Source organism: Neovison vison, chromosome 2 (assembly GCF_020171115.1).
Source record: "Neovison vison isolate M4711 chromosome 2, ASM_NN_V1, whole genome shotgun sequence".
NCBI classification, from domain to species: Eukaryota; Metazoa; Chordata; class Mammalia; order Carnivora; family Mustelidae; genus Neogale; species Neogale vison.
The window spans coordinates 112,885,517-112,902,631 of NC_058092.1; positions in this window are offsets into that span (position 1 = coordinate 112,885,517).

Genomic DNA, 17,115 nt, shown 5'->3' on the forward strand with positions numbered 1-17,115 from the left:
CAGAGAGTGGGCCCCATGTCTAGCATGTGGGACTGTCCATGGCCCAAGTCCGTCATCTCTACTCATCCTTGGTATTCTGGCTTCTCTCCCCAGACTTTGCTGGAATCCTTCCAATGGGGGAACCTGAAGCACAATAGAATACTACTCCTTCCCTAAGGCAGGAAACCTGGCTGTTGGGATGGATGTCCAACCCTCAAAGTGGGAGCCAGGTGCATGGCCAATGTGACCACGTCCACTCCTAATGGCTGTCCTGGAACAAGCAGGCATTATGACCCTCAGCCTGAGTATGCTTTCAAACAAGTCCTCTCAGTTACACCACAAGGTTCCTGCATTGCAGACCTGGTACACCCCGTAGGCCCAAATCCAAAACCTTGGTTGGATTTTACAGGCGCCCAGAACCAGAGCCTGTCTCCGGAATCCCTGTTGTGGGGCACCTCTAAGATGGAAAAGAGCAATCTTACCTTCCCTGAGAAAGCTACCAAACTATGGGGAGCCGCAAGGGTCCTTAGAGAGGAAAAGTCTCTCATGGACCCACAGGAATACAACTGCATTCCGAGGACATTCTGGACAAACAATCCAGATGAAAAGCCTATGCTACCACCTTCCAGTCACCCTAATTACAATTCCTGATGTGCTGTCCTCCAGGTCTAAGCATTGGGCCTGTCATCGCCTTGCGACTAACCCTAACCAGAATTTGTGTTTGCAGACTTCTCTCCCAAAACCATGGGTCACATGCCCTCCAGGATGGGGTCTCTCGAGGCACACCACAGGTCTGTGCCTGCAATTCCCTGGGAAAATTTACCAATCACAGTTTCCCAACCCCTACAGATTAGGAGAAACCTGAAAGGCACTTAGCCCACCCCAACATTGGCGGCCGCACTGGATACAAATGCACTGTCTGAAACAACCTTAACACCTCCATCCAGGCATACAGCCAAGTCAAGGGTCCCGGGTCTGAAGATTGAACCTGACATGCCCCTAGGACCTCACTGGAACCTTAGATTGGGTTTTCAGGCACCTGCCCTCATGGACCTGTTCTGAATACATACTTATGATGCAACATGTGGTCCCTGAGCCACACAACAGAAAATCTCCTGTCCCAAGAAGGAAACTGTGCTCTTCGACCTGTGCCAAACCCTCAGTGTGGGAGAATCTTGCATGTAATGTTAGGCACCAGCACATTCTAAGATATCCCTGGTAACAAACCCGCATTGTGGCCCATCTGCAAGACATTCCATGTCAAATCAATGACTTTGTACTTCGCCCTACAGCCAACAGAAAGAACCTGCCATGTTCCTCACCTGCAATCGTCAATGGGGGTGTGATTTCCAGGCATCCATGCAGGTAGGTCTGCTTCCTAAAATTTTCACATGGGGAACCCTTGAGCAAACAGTCCAGACTCCACCTGTCCAGTGGTAGGAAACCTTGCTGTTTGGAGCATCTCACAAGCCTCAGCGTGGGAAATCCTCAAATGGCCTCTTGATGCCAACCCTCCATTTGTCGGTCATAAGAGACACAAACTCCAGTGTGAGCAAGTGTCTGACATCTGCCCATCCTCAGGTGCTGGATATTCATATCAGCTGCTGCACACTGGAACTGTTTTTCGCTTGTCACTGATTGAACCCTAGCTAGTGTTCACAATTCCATCCTCACCCTACTTGTCCCCAAGGTCTCTTGATAAGAAATTCTAGAGGCTAAACTCAGCATTCTGCCTTCCCCATAGAAATAAGTAGTGCCTGGTGAGTCTGCCCAGGAACCCCACATGAGGATCAATCTGCTCGGCCCTCAAGGGAACCCCGATTTATAGGCTGTCCTGGCCACTAGTGCTGGGTCTGACAGAGCCTAAGCCCCAACCTAGTGTCAGCCACCTAGAGAGCAGGACCTATATCTAGCATGTGGGGCCGACCATGTCCCTACTCCATCATCACTACGAATCCTTGGTATTCAGGCACCTGTCCCCAGAACTTTGCTGGAATCCCTGCCATTGGGGGAACCTGAAGAACAATAGAGAGCTCCTTCTTCCCGTGGCAGGAAACCTGACTGTTGGGATGGGAGTCCAACCCTCAACGTGGGAGCAAGCTCCAAGGCCAATGAGTCAACGCCCTAACCTAGGGGCCTCCCTGGACACAAACAGGCATTGTGACCCTCAGCCTGAGCATGCTTTCAAACAATCTCTCTCAGTGGCACCACCAGGATCCCGCATTTCAGGCCTGGTATGCCCCTAGGCCCAAAACCTAACACTTGGTGGGATTTCCAGGCACCCAGGCTCAGAGCCCATCCATGGAATCCTGTTTTGGGCACCCCTAAGATAGACAACAGCACTCTTCAGTTCCTTGAATAAGCTACCAAACTATGGGGAGCCGCCAGGATTGTTAGAGAGGAAAAGTCTCCCATGGACCCATGAGATCACACCTAAATTCCGAGCCCATCCTGGACCCACAATCCAGATTGAAAAGCCTGTGCTACCAACATCCAATCACCCTAATTACAGTTCCTAATGAGCTGTCCTCCAGGTTGATGGATTGGGCCTGTGATCACCTCATATCAAACTGTAACCCAAATTATTCTTTTCAGACTTCTCTCTCAAAACCATGGCTCACATGCCCTCCAGGATGGGTTCTCTGGTGCCACAGCACAGGACTGTGCCTGCCATCACCAAGGAAACTTTGCCCATCACATTTGTCCAAACCCTCCAGATTAGGAAAAACCTCCAAGGCCCCTGATCCCACCCCAATATTGGAAGTGGCTCTGGATGCAAATTCACAGTCTGAAACATCCAGGAAGACACCCAAGTCACTAGTCCTGTGTCAGAAAATTGAACCTGACATGAACCTTGGACATCATAGGAACCCTAGATTCTGTTTCCAGCATCTGTCCTCAGAGGCCTCTTCTGAAATTCCAAGTTAGGATACAACATGTGGACCCTGAGCCACACAACAGAACATCTCCAGTCCCAAGAAGGAAACTGTGCACTTCATACTGTGTCAAACACTAAGGGTAGGAGAATCCCTCATAGCCCCTTAGCCACCAGCACATTCTAAGACCTACGGGGTAACAAACCAGTATTCTGACCCATCTGTAAGAGATTCCATGTCAAGTCAAGGCCTTGGCACTGGGCCCAAGAGCCACCAATATAAACCTGTCATGTTTGTCAGCTACAATGTTCATTGCACTTGTGCATTCCAGGCATCCATGCAGAAGGGCTCTGCTACCAAAAATTTCCACATGGGTGACCCTGGAGCAAGTAAACCAGACTCTACCTGTCCAGTAGAAGGAATCCTTGCTATTTGGAGCATCTCACAAGCCTCAGCATGGGAAATCCTCCATGGACTCTTGATGCCACCATACATATGTCAGTCATCATAGACTCAAACTCGAGTGTGAGAAAACATCTTTCATCTGCTCTTACTCCGGTGCTGGATGTCTCAAATGAGTTACTAAACATTTGAACTGCCTTCTGTTTTGAAATGGATTTAACCCTACTTTGTGTTTACAATTCCATCCTCACCCTACTGGTCCTAAAGTCCTCTTAATAGGGAAATCTGGAGCCACAACACAGCATTCTGCCTTCCCCATAGAAAGAAGAGTGAGTTTTCCTGGAGAGTTTGCCCTCAAAACCACATGTGGATCATCTGTTCGGCCCTCGAGTCAACCCTGATTTATAAGCTGCTCTCACCACTAATGCTGTGCCTGACAGAGCCTGAGCCCCGACCTCGTGTCAGCCACCCAGAAAACAGGACCCATATCCAGCATGTGCGACCGGACATGGCCCAGTCCAGCCTCACTACCCATCTTTTTTATTTGGGCATCGGTCTCCAGACCGTTGCTGGAATCCCTTCCAGTGGGGGAACCTGAAGCCCAATAGAGAATGGCTCCTTCCCCATGGCAGGAAACCTAGCTGTTGGAATGGTTGTCCAGCCCTCCGAGAGGGAGCCAGCTGCTTGGGCAATGAGACCATGCCCACTCCTGAGGGGCGCCCTAAGAACAAACAGGCATTGTGACCCTCGGCCTGAGCAAGCTTTCAAACAAGCCCTCTCAGTTGCACCACCAGGAACCCAATTGCAGGCCTGGTATGCCCCTAGGTTCAAATCCTAACCCTTGGTGGGAATTTCTTGGTGCCCAAACCCAGAGCCTGTCTCTGGAATCCCTGTTTTGCGGCACCCCAAGATGGAAAACAGAACTCTTCCCTTCCCCGAAAAAGTCACCAAACGATTGGGAGTCACCAGGATCCTTAGAGAGGAAAAATCACCCATGGACCCATGAGACCACACCTGCATTCCGAAGCCATCCTGGACACAAAATGCAGATAAAAAAGCCTGTGCTACCTCCATCGAGTCACTCTAATTACTGAGGAGTCACTCTAATGACTGAGGAGCTGCCCTCCAGGTCGATGTGTTGGGCCTGCAATCATTGCACAACTAAGCCTAACCCGAGTTTTAATTTGCAGAATTCTCTCCCAAAACCATGGCCCACATGCCCTGCATGATGGGGTCTCTGAAGCCACACCACACGACTGTACCTGCCATCCCCAAGGAAACTTTGCCCATCACAGTTGCCCAAACCCTCCAGATTAGAAGAAACTTGCAAGGCCCTTGAGCCCACCCCAATATTGGAAGCCGCTCTGGACAAAAATGCGCAGTCTGAAACACCCTGATCACCTCCATCCAGGCAGACACCCAAGTCAATGGTCCTGAGACAGAAAATTGAAACTGACATGCACCTAGGATATCATTGGAACCCTAGATTAGGTTTCAGGCATCTGTCCTCAGAGGCCTGTTCTGGAATACCAAGTTAGGTTACAACATGTGGACTTTGATCCACACAACAGAACATCTCCTATCCCAAGAAGGAAACTGAGCACTTCGACCTGTGCCAAACCCTCAGGGTAGGAGAATCCTTCATGACCCCTTAATCCCCAGCACATTCTAAGACCTACCTGGTAACCAGCATTGGGATGCAACTGCAAGAGATTCCTTGTCAACTCTAGGCCTTGGCACTTGGCCTCAGAGCCACCATTATAAACCTGTCATGTTCGGGGCACCTGGGTGGCTCAGTGGGTTAAAGCCTCTGCTTTCAGCTCAGTTCATGACCCCAGGGTACTGGGATCAAGCCCCATATCAGGCTCTCTGCTCAGGGAGGAGCCTGCTTCCTCCTCTCTCTCTGCCTGCCTCTCTGCCTACTTGTGATCTGTCTGTCAAATAAATAAATAAATCCTTAAAAAAGCTGTCATGTTCATCAGCGGCAATGGTCATTGGACTTGTGCTTTCTAGGCATCCATGCTGAAGGGCTCTGCTACCAAAAATTTCCATATGGGGGACACCAAAGCAAACAAACCAGACTCCACATGTCCAGTAGAAGGAAACCTTGAAATTTGGAGCATCTCAAAAGCCTCAGCATGGGGAATCCTTCATGGTCTCTTGATGCCACCTCTCCATTTGTTGGTCATCATAGACACAAACTCCAGTCTGAGCAAATATCTTTCATCTGCCCTTACTCAGGTGCTGGATGTCTCAAATGAGTTGCTGCACATTGGAACTGTCTTCTGCTTTGAACTGAATTTAACTCTAGCTTGTGTTTACAATTCCATCCTTACCGTACTGTTCCTGAAGCCTTCTTGATACTGAATTCCGGATCCACAACGCAGCATTCTGCCTTCCCCATAGAAAGAAGGGGTGCCTGGTAAGACTGCTCAAAAAACCCACATGAGTATCATCTGCTTGGCCCTCGATGATACCCAATTTTTAGGCAGCTCTGGCCACTAGTGCTGTGTCTGACAGAGTCTGAGCCCCAACCCCTTGTCAACCACCCAGAGAGCAGGGCCCATATCCAGAATGTGAGACTGGCCATGGCCCAGTACGTCCTCACTACCCACCCTTGGTATTCGGACATCCGTCTCCAGACCTCTGCTGGAATTCCTGCCAATGGGGGAAACTGAAGCCCAATAGAGATCTGCTCCTTCCACATGGCAGAAAACCTAGCTGTTGGGAAGGGGGTCCAACCCTCAGAAAGGGAGCCATCTGCATGGTCAATGAGACCCTTTCCATTCCTGAAGGTGCCCTGGGAAAAAACAGGGATTGTGACCCTCAGCCTGAGCATGCTTTCAAACAAGCCCTCTCTATTGCACCACCAGGATCCTGCATTGCAGACCCGGTATGTTCCTAGGCCCAAATCCAAACCATTGGTGGGAATTTCTTGGTGACCAGAACCAGAGCCCATCTCTCAAATTCCTGTTTTTGGGCACCCTGTTGATGGAAAACTCCACTCTTCCATTCACCGAAAAAGCCACCAAACTATGGGGAGCCACCAGGATCCTTAGGGCGGAAAAAACTCCCATGGACCCATGAGACCTCACTGGCATTCTGAGGCCATCCTGGGCACACAATGCCGATAAAAAATGCTGTGCTACCACCATCGAGTCACCCTAATTACAGTTCCTGATGAGCTGCCCTCCAAGTCGACACATTGGTCTGTGATCACCGTGCCACTAAGACTAAACATAGTTTTCATTTGCAGACTTCTCTCCCAAAACCATGCCTCACATGTCTTCCAGGATGGGGTCTCTGGAGCCACACCACAGGACTGTGGCTGGCATCACCAAGGAAACTTTGCCCATCACATTTGCCCAAACCCTCCAGATTAGGAAAGACCTCCAAGGCCCCTGATCCACCACAATATTGGAAGCGGCTCTGCATGCAAATGCACAGTCTGAAACACCCTGATCACCTACATCCAGGCAGACACCAAAGTCAATGATCCTGAGTCAGAAAATCGAACCCGGCATGCCCCTAGGACACCATTGGAACCCAAGAATAGGTTTTCAGGCATCTGTCCTCAGATGGCTGTTCTCTAAAACCAACTTATGATACAACATCTGTTCCCTGAGCCACACAACAGAACATATTCTGTCCCCAGAAGGAAATACTCCCCATTCCAATGTCTCCACGGACACAAACCCACATTAGGACCCAACCGCAGGAGAGTACATTTCAATTAACACCCTCTGTTGCTCGCCCAGAGCCAGCATTTCGAACCTGACTTGTCACTAGGAGAAAATTGGAATGGGAAGTGGGTTGCCCTGGCATCCATCCTTAGATCCCTGCTCTGGAGTCATTCCATATGGGACATCCTGGAGCATTCCAACAGGTCTCAATTTTCCTGCAGAAAGAATCCTTCCTGTTTGGAGCATCTCACAACTCCCATCGTGGGAAAACCTACATGGCCTTGTGATGACCCCCGTTTTAATAAAGAGGCGATCATGGCCAGAAACTCCGACCCGAGCCACCGTCTGATCCTCGCCCTTACTTCAGATGCACGAGATCTCGATTCAGCTCTGTAGATTGTGCTTGTTGTGCCGTCGCTCAGAACCCTATGCCTAGCTTCTGTTCTCAGATTATTGTCCTCACACTCTTGGCCCACAGGCCCTCCAGTTTGTGAATTCCGGAGCCACAATGCAGCACTCTGCTTGCCATCAAGAAGAAAAAACTTGCCCTCTGGGGCTACCAAGAAATCCCAAATGAAGATCAAACTGCACGCCACTCGTCTGTACCCCAAATATACAGTCTACCCTGGGCACTAATGCCCTGTCTGACACAGCCTGAGCCCGGACCTCCCGACATACACCCAGACAGCTGCCGCACACTGAACACATTTGGACCCACCATGCCTTAGGTCCTCATCTCTTCCCAATCTCCGTTTTCAGGTTTCAGAATCTAGACCTTATCTCCAATCACTGCCCAGGGGTGAACGTAATGCAGAAATCAGAACTCATCCTTCCCCATGGCAAGAAATATTGTGGATGTCATGTTGTCCAACATTCAGTGTAGGAGAAACCAGCGTGGCCCATGAGGCCCTGCCGATGCTTGAGGTCTTCGTTCGACAAAAACACGCATTGTGACCCTCAGCGTGAGCCCAGTCCTCAAGTAAGGCCTCTCAGTAGGTGGACCAAGAGCCTGCTCATGGGGTTTGCCATGTCCCTAGACTCAATCCTTAACCGGAGTTCAGGCTGTCAAGTCGCCATTCCCAGGGCTGTGCTCTGAATCCCACTTTGATGAGACAACAAAGGTTAAAAAGAAAAAAAAAAAAAAAGAAACACATCCCACAAAATGCATCCATACTGTTGAGATCTTGCCAAATCCCCAGAGACGGACACTCGTCCATGGCCCTTCCGGCCACCCCGACATTCCATCGTTGACAAAAAAGCCAGAGGCAAAAGCCTGAGCAAGCACCTCACACTTTCCATTTGTTCATATCCCGAATATGTCTCCTCATGGTCTATAAAACGGGTCTGCAATACCTACATCTCCAAACCTAAGCTGAGATTGTGTTTTCAGATTTCTGTCCCCACAGCCCTGACCCAACACCCTCCAGGCTAAGGCCTCTGGTGCCACAACCCAGGACTTTGCCTGTCCTCTCCAAAGGAATTCTGCCCATTCCATTGGCAACAACTGTACAAATTAGGAGAAACCTCCAAAGCCCCTGAGGCCATCCCAATAGTGTAGGCCTCCCAGGACAAACAGGGGTGATTTGACACTAGCTGAACAACTGCCTACACTCAGAACTATAGACAGATGTTCACAGAGAAGAAGATTGAACCAGACAGGACCATAGGCTGTAATTTGATCTATTGCTTTGGTTTCCAGGCATCTCTCATCAGAAGCCTGGTTTCCAATACTAGCATATGGGGGTTTCCTGAGGCACCTATTAGAACATATGTCGTCTCCACATGGGAAAATTACTTTTTGGAGCTGTCTCCGGTTAGGAGAATCCTTCAGGGCTCCAGTGCCACCGCCCCATTCCAAGTCTCCATGGACACAAACCCACATTAGGACCCATATGCAGAAGAGTCCATTTCAACTCAGCCCCGTTGGTTTCTCCTCCAGAGCCAGCAGATCTTACCTGTCTTGTCACTTGAAGACAATTGGAATGTGAGCCGGGCTGACCAGGCATCCATCCTTAGGCCCTGCTCTGGAATCGTTATGTACGGGACATCCTGGAGCCGTCCAACGGGTCCTGACTGTCCTGCAGAAGGAATCCTTGTAGTTTGGAGCATCTCAGAACTCCCTTGGGGAAGCCTCCATGGCCTTGTGATGCCCGGCACCTTCATGAAGGGGCCATCATGGACAGGAACCCTATCCTGAGACTACGTCTGAGCCTTACCCTGACGTCAGATGCAAGGGATTTCGATTCAGCTCTACAGAGAGTGCCTTCCATGCCCCCGCCCCGAAATCTAAGCCTAGCTTGTGTTCTCAGACTTCCATCCTCATACTCCTGGCCCACAAGGGCTCAAGTTTGGCAATACTGGAGCCACAATGCAGCAACCTAACTGCCCTACAGAAGAGAAACGTTGCCCTATGGGGCTACCCAGAAACCCCAAATGAGCATCAACCTGCACGCCACTCTACTGTACCCCAATTATACAGTCTACCCTGGGCACTAATGCCCTGTCTGACACAGGCTGATCCCAGAATTCCCTACCAACACCCAGACAGCTGGCCGCACACTGAGCACAACGAACCAGCCATGGCCTTAGTTTGTCATCTCTTCCCAACCTCGTCTTTCAGTCTTCAAAACCTAGACCTTCTCTCCAATCAATGCCCAGGGTTGAACGTGATGCAGAAATCAGAACTCATCCTTCCCCATGGCAAGAAATATTGTGGTTGGCATGTTGTCCAACATTCAGTGTAGGAGAAACCTTGCGGCACATGAGGCCCCACCCATGTTTGATGGCAGCATTGGGCACAAACACACATTGTGACACTCAGCGTGAGCCTTGTCTTCAAATAAGGCCTCTCAGTGGCAGAAGCAAGAGCCCGCAAATTGGGCTTGTGACACCCCTAGGCCCTGAATCTTAGTCAGAGGTCATGATATCCAGTCACCTCTCCTCATTGCTCTGCTCAAGAATCCCTCTTTTGGTGGGAGACCTGGTTAGGATACAGAAAGGTCTCCTACCACCCCAAAAATGACCCCTAACTCTTGGGATTGGGCCAAATCCGCACATTTTGGAGACTCATCCATGGCCCATGAGGCCACACCGTCATTCCACGGCCATCGGTAACACAAAATCCAGACAAAAGCCTGAGCATGTGCCTCACACTCGCCCTTTGTTCATATCCTGAAGATGTTTCCTCATGGTCTGTAGATTGGGCCTGCCATACCTATGTCCCCAATCTTAAGGCGAATTTGTTTTCAAATTTCTGTCCCCACAGTCAGGGCCCATACACCCTCCAGGCTGGGGTCCCTGGTACGACAAATCAGGACTTTGCCTGTTCTCTCCAAGGGAATTCTGCCCATTCCATTTGCCACAGCCATACAAATTAGGAGAAACCTCCAAAGCACCCGAGGCCATCCAAATAGTGTAGGCCGCCCAGGAAAAACAGAGGCGATCTGACACCAGCAGAGGGCTGCCTCCACTCAGACCCGTAGACAGATGTCCACAGAGAAGAAGATTGAACCGGACAGGCCCTTAGGCCGCAATCGGATCCATTGCTTTAGTTTCCAGGCATCTCTCCTCAGAGGCCTGGTTTCTAATATCAGCATATGGGGTTTTCCTGAGGCTCTATCAGAGCAATTCTCATCTCCACATGGGAAACTTGCATGTTGGAGCTGTGTAAAAACCTCACGTTAGGAGAATCCTTCAGGGCCCCAGTGCCACCACCCCATTTCAAGGTCTGCATGGACAAAAACCCACATTGAGACCTATTTGCAGGAGAGTCCATTTCAACTCAACCCCCTCACTTCCTCTACAAGAGCCAACCGATTGAACCTGTCTTGTCACTAGGAGACAATTGGAATGCGAGGCGGGCTGCCAAGGCATACATCCTTAGAACTGTGCTCTGGAGTCCTTCCGTATGGGATGTCCTGGAGCACTCCAACAAGTCTCCAATGTCCTGCAGAAGGAATCCTTGCGGTTTGGAGCATCTCAAAACTCCCATCAGGGGAAAAACTCCATGGTCTCGTGTTGCTCTGTCCCCTTCATGAAAGGGCCATCATGGACAGAAAGTCCAATCTGAACCAACATCTGATACTCACCCTGACTTCAGATGCATGGGATCTTGATTCAGCTCTGCAGAGTGTGTCTGCCATGCCCTCGCCCCAAAACCTAAGCCTCTCTTGTGTTCTCAGACTTCTGTCCTCACACTCATGGCCCACAAGCCCTCCAGTTTGGGAATTCAGGAGACAAAGTGCAGCATTCTGCCTGCGCTCCAGAAGAAAAATGTTGCCCTATGGGGCTACCTAGAAACCCCAAATGATTATCAACCTGTATGCCACTGGACTATACCACAATTATACAGTTTACCTTGACACTAATGCCCTGTCTGACACAATGTGAGCACCGACCTCCCGACCTGCACCCAGACAGCTGGATGTACACTGAGCATATTGGACCTTCCATGGCCTTAGCTCGTCATCTCTACCCAACCTAGCTTTTCAGGTTTCAGAACCTAGACCTTAACTCCAATCAAGGACCAGGGGTGATCGTGATGCAGAAATCAGAACTCATCCTTCCCCATAACCCTGTTGTTGGCATGTTGTCCACCGTTCAGTGGAGGAGAAACCAGCGTGGCCAATGAGGCCCCACCCATGCTTGAGAGCCGAGAGGGCACAAACACGCATTGTGACCCTCAGCGTGAGGCCTGTCCTCAAGTAAGGTCTTTCAGTGGCTGGACCAAGAGATGGCATATTGGGCTTGCCATCCCCCTAGGCCCCAATTTTCACCCAGAGGTCGGGTTGTCCAATCGCCCCTCCCAAGGTCTTTGCTCTAGAATTTCTCTTTTGGTGGGGCACCTGAAATAACGAAACAGAAATGACTTTCCCATCCCACATATTGACCCCAAACTCTTGGGAACGGGCCAAATCAACAGAGAGGGAGACATGTCCATGGACCATGAGGTCTCCCCGACATTTTACGGCCATCGTTGACACAAAATCCAGAGACAAAAGCCTGAGCAAGCACCTCACACTCGCCCTTTGTGCATATCCTGAAGAGTTCTCCTCACGGTCTGTAGATCGGGCCTGCCATAACTACGTCCCCAAACCTAAGCCGAGTTTGTGTTTTCAGACGTCTGTGCCCACAGCCCTGGCCCACACGCCTTCCATGCTTGGGCCCCTGGAGCCACACCTCAAAACTGTGCCTTCCCTCTCCAAAGGAATTCTGCCCATTCCATTGGCCACAACCTTGCAAATTAAGAGAAACCTCCAAAGTCAATGAGGTGATCCCAATAGTGTAGGCCGCCCAGGACAACAGGGACGATCTGACAACAGCTGAGCAACTACCTCCAATCAGAACTGTAGACAGATGTCCACATAGAAGAAGATTGAACCGGATAGGCCCCTAGGGACCTCCCACTACTGTAAGTCACCCTGGTCAAACAGGGACATTCTGACACAAGCAGACATGCAGAATAATGTCCAAAGAGAAAGAAGATTGAACCAGACAGGCATCTAGACATAATCTGAACTCTTGCTTTGGTTTCTAGGTGTCAATCCTCAGAGGCCTGGGTTTGAAGAACAGCATATGTGGCATTTCTGAGGAACCAAACAGAACCTCTTTCATCTCCACATGGGGAGCTTTCTTATTGGAGCTCTATCAAACCCTTCAGGTAGGCGAATTAGGCAGGGCCCCTGAACCACAAGCATATTCCAAGGTCTCCATGGACACAAACCCTCATTACGACCCATCCTTAGGAGAGTCCATTTGAACTCAGCCCCCTGGGTAGATTTCCCCAGAGCTAGGAGATAAACCATATCTTGTTGCAAATAGCCAATGGGAATGCAAGGTATGCTGTACAGGCATCCATCCTTCGGAACCTGCTCTCCAGTCCGTCCATATGGGACATCCTGCAGCCATCCTACAGAACTCCACTGCCCGCAGAAGGAAACCTTGTGGTTTGGAGCAACTCACAAACTCAGCGTGGGAAAACCACCTTGGCCTCATGATGTCCCCGCTTCATGAAGGGGCCATGATGGACACAAACTCCAGCATCATCCATCGTCTGATAATCACCCTGAATTCAGATGCAGGAGATCTCGATTCAGCTTCTGTAGAGTGAGCCTGCTGTGTCCTTGGCCCCAAACCTTACCCTAGCTTGTGTTTTCAGACTTCTGTCATCATACACCTGGCCCACAAGCCCTCCCGTTTGGAAATTCTGGGGCTACAACGAAGCACTCTGCCAGCCCACCAGAAGAAAAACCTTGTCTATGGGGTTGCCTAGAAACCCCAAATGAGGGTCAATCTGCTTGGACCTTGACAACACCCCAATGGCATAGGCTACCCTAAGCACTAATGCTTTGTCTTACATAGCCTGAACCCAGACCTTCTGACAGACACCAAGACAACTGGCTGCACATCCAGCACATCGGACCCGCCACGGTCTTAGGTCATCATCCCTTCCCAAAGTGGGTTTTCAGGCATCAGAAGCTAAAACTTATCTCCAATCACTGCACAGGGTAGAACCTGATGCACAAGTCAGAACTCCTCCTTCCCCATGGCAGGAAACCATGCTGTTGGCAGTGAGTCAAACCTTCAGTGTAGGAGAAACTTTCATGGCCCATGAGACCACGCCCATGCTTGAGGGACGCCTTAGGAACAAACACACATTGTGACCCTCAGTGTGAGTCCCTTATTCAAGTAATTTCTCTCAGTGGCTGGACCAAGAGCCTGCATATGGAGCTTGCCATGCCCATAGGGACCCAGGTCTAACAAGATGGCAGGTATTCCAGTTGTCAGTACCCACTGCTCTGCTCTAATATCTCTCTACTGGGGGGACACCTGTGGCAGAAAACAGTATTCTCCCCTTCCCACAGAATGACCCCAACCAATTGGGAGCTGGCAAATCACCAGAGAGGGAGACTCTTCCATGGCCCATGAGAAAACGCCTACATTAAATGGCCATTGTGGACACAACTCCCAGAGACAAAAGCCTGAGACACTGCCTCCCACTCGCCCTCCTTTCATATCCAGAGGAGCTCCCCTCACGAACTGAAGATCAAGCCTGCAATAACCTTGGCCTCAAACCTGAGCCACCTTTGTGTTTTTGGACATCTGTCCCCACAGCCCTGGCCCACACAGCCTCAAGGCAGGGTCCTCTGGAACCACACCACAGGACTGTGCCTGCTCTTTCCTAGGAAACTGTGCCCATTTAATTGGCCACAACCCTACAGAATAGGAGAAACCTCAAGGCCCCCGAGGACATCCCACTACTGTAAGCCACCCTGGACAAACAGGGGCATTCTGACACAAGCTGAGCAACTACCTCCATGCAGACTCGCAGACAGATATCCAAATAGACAGAATATTTAACCGGACAGGACCCTAGGCCCTAATATGTACTCTTACTTTGGTTTCCAGGTGTCACTCCTCAGAGGCCTGGGTTCAAAGACCAGCATTTATGGCTTTCCTGAGGCACCAAACAGAACACCTCTCACCTCCACATGGGAAGCTTCCTTGTTGGAGATGTGTCAAACCCTTCGGGTTGAGAATCCTGCAGAGTCCCTGAGTCACAGCCACATTCCAAGGTCTCCATGGCCATCAACCTACATTATGAACCATCCTCAGCAAAGTCCATTTAACTCAGCCCTTTGGGTATCTTGCCCAAGAGCCCACAGATTGAACCTGCCCTGTCCCAAGCAGCCAGTGGGAATGTGAGCTGGCGTTTCCAGGCATCCATGCTTATACCCCTGCTCTCGAGTCTTTCCTCATGGGGCATCGTGGAACCACCCAATAGGACTCGACTGTCCTGCAGAAGGAAACCTTGAGGTTTGAAGTAGCTCACAACTCCCAGTGTAGGGAAACCTCCCTGGCTTCATGAAGCCCCCACTCCATTCAGGAAGGGGCCATCATGGACACAAACTCCAGCCTGAGGCAACGTCTCCTACTCGCCATGACCTCAGATGCAGGAGATCTCGATTCAGCCTCTGCAGAGTGGGCCTGCCGTGCCCTCGGCCCCAAACCTAACACCAGCTTGTGTTTTCAGACTTCCTTCCTCACACTCCTGGCAAAAAAAAACCCTCAGACTGGAAATTCTGGAAACACAATGCAGCCCTCTGCCTGCCCACCAGAAGAAAAACGTTGCCTATGGGGCTTTCCAGAAACCCCAAATGAGGATCAACCTGCTTGGGCCTCAACCGCACACTGATTGGATAGGCTGCCCTGAACACTAATGCTCTGTCTGACACAGCCTGAGGCCCAACGTAGCACATTGGACACGCCATGGCCTTAGGCCATCATTTCTTATCAACCTGAGTTATCAGATATCTGAACCTATAAATTATATCAAATCCCCCACAGCGGGGTACCTGAAGCACATATCAGAACTCCTCCTTCCCCATGGCCGTAAAGCTTGCTGGTGGCATGGAGTCACACCTTCAGGGTAGGAGAAACCATCATGGCCCCTGAAGCCACGCCCAAACTTGAGTGCCGCCTTGGGCAGAAACTCGCATTGTGACCCTCAGCGTGAGCCCCATGTCGAAGTAAGGCCTCTCAGGGCCTGGACCAAGAGCCCCCATATGGGGCTTTCCAAGCCCCTATGTTCCCAATCCTCATCAGAGTTCAAGTTTTCCAGTCGCCCGTACCTGGGGCTCTGCTCTGGATTCCCTCTCTTGGAGAGACACCTGAGCCAGACAACAGGACTCCAACCTTCCCACAAAATGACCCCAAACTCTTGGGAGCTGTGACAAATCGTCAGAGAGGGAAATTCGTCCATAGCCCCTGAGGCCACCCCTACAATCCACGGCTATCCTGGACACAACATCCAGAGAAAAAAGCCTGAGGGAACGCCTCCCACTCTCCCTTCTTTCATAAGCCGAGGAGCTCCCCTCTCGGTCTGTAGATCCAGCCTGCCGTACCCTCGGCACCACACCTAAGCCAAGTTTGTGTTTTCAGACCTCTGTGCCCACAGCCTGGACCCACACAACCTCCAGGCAGTGGCCTCTGGAGCCACACAGAAGGACTGTGCCTGTCCTCTCCAAAGATACTGTGCCAAATCCATTGACCACAATGCTACAGGTTAGGAAAAACCTCCAAGGCCCCTGAGGCATTCCCGATAGTGTAGGCTGCTCTGGACAAAGAGGGGCACTCTAACACCAGCTGAGCAACTATCTCCGCTTATACACGTATACAGTGTCCCCAGAGACAGAAGATTAAAACGGACAGGGCCCTAGACCTTAATCTGAACCCTAGCTTTGGATTCCAGGTGTCCCTTCTCAGAGGACTGATTTCAACGACCAGCATATGGGCTTTTCTGAGGCACCAAACCGAATCTCTCTCGTTTCCACATGGGGATATTTCTTATTGGAGCTGTATAAAACCCTTCGGGTAGGCCAAATCTGCAGGGCCCCTGAACCACAAGCATATTCCAAGGTCTCCATGGACACAAACCCACATTATGACCCATCCTCAGGATCGTACATTTGAACTCAGCCCCCTGGGTAGCTTGCCCCAGAGGCAGCAAATCAAACATGCCTTGTCACTAATAGCCCATGGGAATGCTAGGCAAGCTATACAGGCATCCATTCTTCGAACCCTGCTCTCTAGTCCTTTCGTATGGGACATCCTAGAGCCATCCAACAGGACTCAACTATCCCTCAGAAGGAAACCATGTCGTTGGGAGCAACTCACAAACTCAGTGTGGGAAATCTTCCTTGGCCTCATGAGGCCCCCACTTCATGAAGGTGTCATCATGGACACAAACTCCAGCCTCAGCCAACGTCTAATCCTCATCCTGACTTCAGGTGCAGGAGATTTCGATTCAGCCTCTGCAGAGTAAGCCTGCCATATCGTTGGCCCCAAACCTCACCCCAGCTTGTGTTTTCAGACTTCCGTCCTCACACTGCTTTCCCACAAGCCCTCCTGATTGGGAATTCTGGGGTCACAGCGAATCACTCTGCCTGCCCACCAGAAGAAAAAAATTGTCTATGGCATTGCGCAGAAACCCCAAATAAGGATCAACCTGCTCGGCCCTCAGCAACACCCCAATTGCATATGCTACCCTAATCACTAATGCTCTGTCTTACATAGCCTGAGCCCAGAGCTTCCAACAGACACCGAGACAACTGACCGCACACCCAGCACATCAGACCTGCCATGGTCTTAGGCCATTCATCCCTTCCCTTTGACCT